The 7,242-nt window shown below is 40.7% G+C and overlaps 1 pseudogene; it reads right to left on the bottom strand.

Annotated features, from left to right (window-relative positions):
* Positions 1–2,040: 2,040 nt before the first annotated feature.
* On the bottom strand, positions 2,041–6,694 carry LOC127785595 (uncharacterized; annotated as a pseudogene).
* Positions 6,695–7,242: the final 548 nt, after the last annotated feature.

Genomic DNA, 7,242 nt, shown 5'->3' with positions numbered 1-7,242 from the left:
ACAACGTGGCCTCTAGGCGCTAGTCTAAAATTCGTTGGGTGGGTGAGCTAGATAAAAATCCCCAACTGGCTTAATCTATATAAAATCCCAAATACACAATCAGAATAATACGCAGGCAGCAGCAGCTGAACCAAGGAGCCGAGGAGAACCCCTCCCGCGTACCGTGAGCAGCACAGCACCATGGAAGCCCGGTAGTCGCAGCTCCGCTCCTGTCGTCACGCCGGATCGCAGGTGGAGTTCAGGGCAGCGATGGATCCACGGCTCTGATGGCGGCGGTTGCAGCTCCACGCTGTTTCTAACTCGAGGTAGGAGTATGAGATTGGTGGGAGATCGCTAATTGCAAGGGCAGATCCAACTCTTCTTCATACGAGCCATTGGATAGGATAAATAGTTCTAAGAGTCAGAATATTTGATGAACTCATACTTTTTATATCAGTAGAGATAAGTGCATCCGTAACTATAGATATCTCTAGTTTCTAACTAGAGATTAATTTAGTTTCTAACTAGAATGTAACTAAATCATCCCTACTAAATGTAGTTAATATTATTTCTCTTCTCTCATTAAACTATCACTCCAATTATTTCTAGCCTTTGGATGATAGATCTATGATCCAAATTATCTCTTCTTTCTTCTCTCTTAAAAACATGCTATCTTAATTATTTTTAGGCTTAAAATTGTATCAAATTGTTTTAGTTTTGATAATCAAATTATATCTTATTTATACATATTATGCAACTCAACGTGCTCTGTACAGATTACACATTTGCCTAGTGCAAAATTGTATGCAGGTATGCAACCACTCACCAATTTCATTATCTAAACAGAAATACTGGGAGATCAGTTGACATGCGTACATGAACCGAAATGCCTCATATCCAGAAAGATTTCATACACGTGCATGAACTTGAGCGATTAATAATCAACCAAACTACGAACATCATGCGAAGGGATCAAAATTTAGAACTAACAGATCATTCCATTCATCTCTGAAACTAACGGATCCGATTCAGAATAACAATGGTTCCCCTTCTCTGTTCTATTCACACCATGAACAGGGATCTGATTGCAATTTGCGCAATAAAACAACAAAAAATCCATGAACAGGGAAGCATCCCTGATCCATCGAGCACTAAAATGTTGTAAACCTGCAACCGAATCCCACCAATGAACTGAAATCGCGGATTAGATAAATCCGTCTAAGAACTCAAATCACCCAAAAAAAAAGCATTTGTAGTTCAAAGCTTCTATATAGCCTCATCCAGATCTGCTACAAAATACACGAAAAAACCATATGGGTTTTGAGATCTGACGAAAACATAATGGAAGATTAAAGCTCAAGCTAAAACGTAAAACACAACATTGCTTATAGCTCTACCTATAAGCAACAGGTTATAGGGGATTTAGCAGTGTTTGGCTAATGGGATAGGAAAATGAATTCCCACCCATCAAAAGAAATATTTAAATCCTAACCATTCATTCTCCCCTTTTCATTTAATCCAACGTTCATTTTCCAATTCCAATCTCACCCCTCATTTCCATTATCCAAACACAAGCGAACGAGATCTTGGAAAAAAAGAAAACAGCCACCAAACTAAAAGACCTCTACAAAACATACAAGCATGCTGGATCTGGAGCCAATCCGACTCAAATCAAAGCACCTACAAACTTGCCCCAAAAATAGAACCAAAAAACAGTGAGGAAAAATCCGACCAAAAACGTCAGCAAGGATACAGACACCGGGGAACGGGAAAAGCAAGCGGGGAAGTCAGGCCGGGAAGGGAGGAGAAATCGTCGGTGAGAAGGCGGCGGCGACGGCGAAAATCGCCTCACCCTCCACCTCCGCCTCCTCGAGACGAGGAGAAAGAAAGAGAACGAAGGAAAATTTCTGGAATAGACAAGACGCGCGGGTCCAGGCTACCGTTCAAAATCAGGGAGGTGTGCACGATAGCGGGTCGGATCCGAGCCGGATTGGGTTCCCAGGAGCACGAATCTTGGCGCAAAATGTACGGCTGAAAAAACGAAAGCCGAAGGAGAAAAACTGTCGCAGATCCGTAGCAGTATCATTTCATTCTCACAATTCACAAAAATCCCATCAACTTATCTTGATTGATGGTGAGGACTGTCTGAAGCTCTACTGCAACTAGTGTATGGAACAGAAGTATTTCAGGCTGCAACCTTTTTTTTTTTTTTTTGAAACAGAGGAGACCTACTCAGCATGAAATTAAGCTAAACCTGAGGTGAGACCTACTCAGCATGCTGTCACAATCTCCCACCAAGGAGCCCATGTTTTCAGCTAGACCAATCTACATCCTGCAAAACTACCACCGTATGCTAATCTACCAACCATCAGTCATTACAGATTGACATCACCACCAAGATATGAACCTCAGAGGCGCTCAGCCTACAAACTGATCCGATGCATGGTACTGAACGAATCTCCGCGTACTCTACCAATTCCCAGTTCCCCGAAACCTTTGCCATAGCTATTTTGTATCATGAATTGCATGTTGCAAGCTAAGACAGGTTCCGCAGTACTGTCGTTTGGGCAGCCTCCACCTCCTATTACCAGCACGCAGTGGGCACTTGGCTGATTTGCTGTTGAAGTGAGTACTGGCTTTTCTGGGTTGTAAATGTACACTTCTCCGGGCTTAAAAAACCTGAGATTTTCGGAAACTTTAAATGATCCAATTGAAATGTCGCCTATCTTCAAATGATCGATGGTTTCTTGAAGACACTCAGTATCTTTTCCAATTTTGTATGTACACGCATATGAAGAGATTTTATAGACCTAAAAATATTAATAATGTAATTAGAAATTAAATATATCTAACAATAATCAGAAAATCAGTTTCAGTTATAATGCTAAGAAACTTTTAAATGAAATTTATTGAATTAGTTGTACAATCCTAAACATAAGATTAAACCATAAATGAATATGGAAGTAATGCAGAATGGATGATCTAATACCTGTTTGCCCATCATTGCTTCTCTCTTGGCTCCATCATTTTGCAATATATCCAAGACATTTGAAAGGCGTTTGCTACCCCTTGTACTTTCACGCTCACTTCCTAGTTCGCCGTACTTAGCAGCATATACATTCAACATATGCTTTGTACAGAATTTGGAGCTGAAATCATGGGGAGGGTTTTCTGATGCGGCTTTATACTTGTACTTGAATTCCAAAGCCGCTAAACTAGCATGTACAGTACAGTGAGCTGCATATCATCACAACACAAACATCATAACCACATGAACTTGTTGAAAAAGTTGAAAGGCTGGATATGGAAAAGAAAAACATACGATGTCCTTTCTGGTCGCGCAACTGAGGTAAGATGTACTTCTGATTGTAAGGACAATGGAGCCAGGTGAACTCAGAATATAGTTGTTTCTGTAAGAAACATTTAAACAAGTGAGACTATGAAGCTATCTCCAGGTTGTTGTTAACTGTTCTCTCATACACAAAATAGTTTCTCTTTGGGTCATGTATCAGCTAGTAGCATCTTTTGTCTAAATTGAATCATAAGCCTTTTTCAGTCCTTACTCCCTACTTGACCACTTGATAGTTAGGCTCAGTCCTATTTTTACAGCAATTACTATACGACCAATGTTTGTCCTAATAGCAACTGCTATTTTTTTTTCAAAAGTAATTTAGTAAAGACATACATATTTAAGACAAGCTAAACTTACCGGTGAACCAATTGTAAGGGACAGCTCTTCAGCCTTTATCTTGTCGTTTAAAGCTTCGGGAAGGGTTTTTTGTCCATCTGCCTCATGTCTCTCTTTGTCATCCAACAGATTGTATTGCCTTCTCAATTCAAAGACACTAAAGCCGACTGACAACAATCTCTGAAAGAATGATCCTTCCTTCACCTAAATTAAATTAGTTGACAAATGTAATACCTTTGTTATTGAATAATTGGCATTAGCTCTTACCAATGTAATCTTTGAGCATATCCATTTAGCAAAAAACATAGCTTAAGAATATATAACCATACAACTTTCTTTCATCATAATGTAACCATTTAAAAAGTAATTTAAGATCAAAGCGAGATGGCAATAGTCAGCAATGACAGTTATTCAAAAATGACGAGAAGGACGTATAGACAAGAACTTACCTTACTTGGATCTCCTGTTAATACAATATTTTTGACATCGCGGAGAGTTAAAGGAAGAATAAGATCATAATCTCTTATTTGATCAGCATTGTCAACAATAAGTGTCTCGATAGAACCAGCTGAAAGCTGAAGATCAAATGTTGATAATGGAGTGCATAGCACACATTTTGCATTGCTAATGAAGTAATTCCTGAGCCAAATGCAATCTTTGTTGAACGGCAGGTCAAGTCTAGTGAGAAGGTCATCCAAAGCAGTAACACAGTGATTCTTTGTTTGGCGTAAATCTTTGGCAAGCACAGAAATTGTTTCCCTTTTTCCTGATAATATCCCAAAAGCAACATGTACATCATATTCCTTGAGATCCTTGTCTTTCAAGAGATTCTCAAGTTTGGAGACACACTTGATGAGAGATTTTATTCTCTTTCTTACTTGTTCAGAAAACATATTTTTTGGGAAATGTTTCCTCAAGGTTGCAAGGCATATCAACAGAAAACGTGCCTTTTCGAAAACTAATGAACTCAGCAACTTTTTGGCTGATGGCTGACAATCATGTTTTTTAGCTGAAGCAGCATATTTCTCTTTAAATGCTGCCAATGGTTCCCTTAGTGCCTTCATCATATCATGCCATATCATCAAAGGCAGCACTTCTTTGACTCTTGTAATGATTGTAAGCTGTTGAACATTATCTTCTAGCCCAGTCTCGTTGGATAGTACCAATATGTCTCCCAAGCAAACTCCCAACTCCTCATCCATGTGAGACTCAGCCATTTCAACAAAATCAGAACACATTGCTGAAAACGATTGAGCATTGGGGACACAGACAATAACTTTTTCACTTACTGACAAAAGTGACGCCACTGCAGAGAAAACAATTTTTGTTTTGCCTGTTCCATGGGCTCCAGATATAACATGGATGCTTCTACTATGTTTACACCGTGCAGCTGAATAAATTGCTTTGGCAGCTTCCAACTGGACCTCATCTAGAGTAATCTTTTGAGACATTAACACATCAGCCAACTTCTCATTGCAGCATGTCAAAGATGCATTTGCCACAACCTGGGCATGGACAATTGAACAGAGGTTAGGTAATGTAGTGAAGAATAAAAAGGAACTTACAGAACTGGAAAATGATGCGAAGGATTGTCATGATCTAGAATTTTTACCATGGATGGTGGCGTCAGTAGATCATTGATTATCGGGCAGTCATATAGAATCACCGCATTCAGTGATTCCCAGATCTGAATATTCATCAAGATATTGCACAAGAACAGAGCATGGTTAAACTTTTGTCTCTTTAACTTTCTGATGAATCTTCACATTGAAACTTCTCTGAAATGTGTCATAAAGATTTGAGCAAGTTGCCATAGCAAGTACTGCTTCATCATTGCATAGCTGACAAGAGTCCCTAGGAAGTTCTGTGCACAGTAAAAAGATATCACCCCTCTCCGTGTTGTGAGTAATAACCTCCTGAAGATCTATATCCAAGAATGATATATTCGCTCCAGCAGCAGGAAGGATATCAATTATCTTGAATTGAGGTGCAAAACACAGCTTCTGGAGGCTGACTGAACTGCTGCTACCGTTTCCTCGACAAGTGGTTCTAACAGTGATTTTGCATATGATGATGCAGCTGATTCTTGGGGGTTTTCAAAATTGGACTCAATACAAGTTGTCCATGACCATGATAAAATATAGTTTATCAATTCATCTCCGCACTTGTTTTTGTCATCAGAACTTTCAGAACTGTTATATGCATAAAAAGGAAAATGTAAGGAAATATAGAAGACTGAAGGCACACATGATATTTAAATCTCAATAAGGTTTACTACACATGCTTACCAAATTAGTACCATTCTGACAGCCAATTTAGACGGGCAACTATAGACCACCGACTGTGAAAACAATTTTCACCGTCAGGCACCTAAGAATAATCCCAACTGCGGTAAATTCCCTGGAAAGCAAAAAAAAAAAAAAGTACGGCATCATTTACACAGGCTGTACGTTGCCCCATTTCCAGATATCAAAATCAAACAAATGCAACGAAAATCAAGCACATTGGTGCGTCGTTTACACGGAATCAGCATTTCCAGATATCAAAGTCAAACAAATGCCACGGAAATCAAGCACATCGATGCATCATTTCCACATAATTGCTTCATTACAAATTGATGCAAATTGATGCAAGTTCGTCACCTCTCCCGCAGCCAAGACAAGGAAGAGGAGTAGTCGCCGCTCACCAATCCGAGGACGTCGTCGCCTCCACTCCGTTGCTGCTCGGTCGCCGCCGCTCCCGCCGTGGACGAGCTGCCTGGATCCTGCCGAAGCTTCCGAGGCCCGCCGCTACCAGATCTGGAGCCCCCGACGCCCGAAACCACTGGATCTGGAGCTTCTTCCTCCACCGCCGCCCCCTCCGCTGCCGCCTCCCCCTCCTCCACCGCCGCCGAATCCACGCTTCCCCCGCAGTCGTCGACGATCCGCCGTGGCGCGGAGGACGGCGGCGACCGGCGAGGAGAATGGGGGCCACGGGAGGGAGAGGGAGGAAAAAGTGAGGGGAAGGAGAGGATGAGAGAGAGAGGAGTCTGCAAGAACAAATCTGATTTGTACAGCCGAATCCTACGACCGCCTGCGAAAATAACCCTATTTTTTCAAACGGATATTAAAAGTCCGTTTGTACAAGTTTTAGTTTTTTATGGATGGAGTCTTCGAGAAGGCCGCTTATAAAAAGAGTAAAGTGTACTACTTGTAGGGGTGTGTCATTTAGATCCCTAAACTCTCAAGTCACAAAACTTGTCATATTGTGTCATCTAGGTTCCAAATCACCACAACCCCTTCTGGATCCTACGTGGCGTTGATGTGGCATGCCATATGGAATGACATGGCATCATTTTAGCTGACAAATGGGTCCCATTTAATTTTTTTCTTTTTCTTTTTTCTTCTCTTTTTTTTTCCTTTCTTCTTCTTTCTCTGTGACCCAAGCAGCAGAAGAAAGAAAAAAAAAGAATGAGAAGAAAACGAAGAAAAAGAAAAAGAAAAGAAGAAAAAAGGAAAATGACATGTCATGTCCATGTGGCATGCTATATCGACGCCATGTAGGATCTTAGAGAGGATGTGTCGATTTAGAATCTA

This window comes from Oryza glaberrima, chromosome 10 (assembly GCF_000147395.1).
Source record: "Oryza glaberrima chromosome 10, OglaRS2, whole genome shotgun sequence".
NCBI lineage: Eukaryota > Viridiplantae > Streptophyta > Magnoliopsida > Poales > Poaceae > Oryza > Oryza glaberrima.
This window is presented reverse-complemented; position numbering and strand designations above follow the sequence as displayed.